This window comes from Mycetomoellerius zeteki, unplaced genomic scaffold, assembly GCF_001594055.1.
Source record: "Mycetomoellerius zeteki isolate Tzet28-1 unplaced genomic scaffold, Tzet1.0 scaffold107, whole genome shotgun sequence".
NCBI classification, from domain to species: Eukaryota; Metazoa; Arthropoda; class Insecta; order Hymenoptera; family Formicidae; genus Mycetomoellerius; species Mycetomoellerius zeteki.
The window spans coordinates 5788-6213 of NW_017255986.1; positions in this window are offsets into that span (position 1 = coordinate 5788).

The following is a 426-nucleotide window of genomic DNA, read 5'->3' on the forward strand; positions in this document are numbered from 1 at the left end:
CGTTATTGTTTACGCAGCCTGTAAATATGCGTCCATCTCAATTTTCTTCCTTTTTTCAATTTATTTATTCCCTCTTTGGAGCGGAAAAAGTTAGATTATTAAAGTCTTGGATTAAGTCACGTATTAGTTTAACTAAAAGTCTTTTACACGTTAGATTCATGAGATACTGTATCGCAAACAGTATTGTCCCGCCTCACTTGCATCGACTATATAGTTTAAATTTGGAGTTTTTTGGGAACAATTCAGTCAAAAAATTTGAACGTGTTAGACAGCAGTGGATTGTGAGCATCCTGAAGCTGGAACTGAACGATACTTATAGGAGGATAGACTTCACTCGGACACAACTTTTTAGACTTGCACGTGTTATTTCCCGTTGTCTCCCTGTTCACATTAGCGATGCCTTCTTTAACAAACAAGCGAAATCGT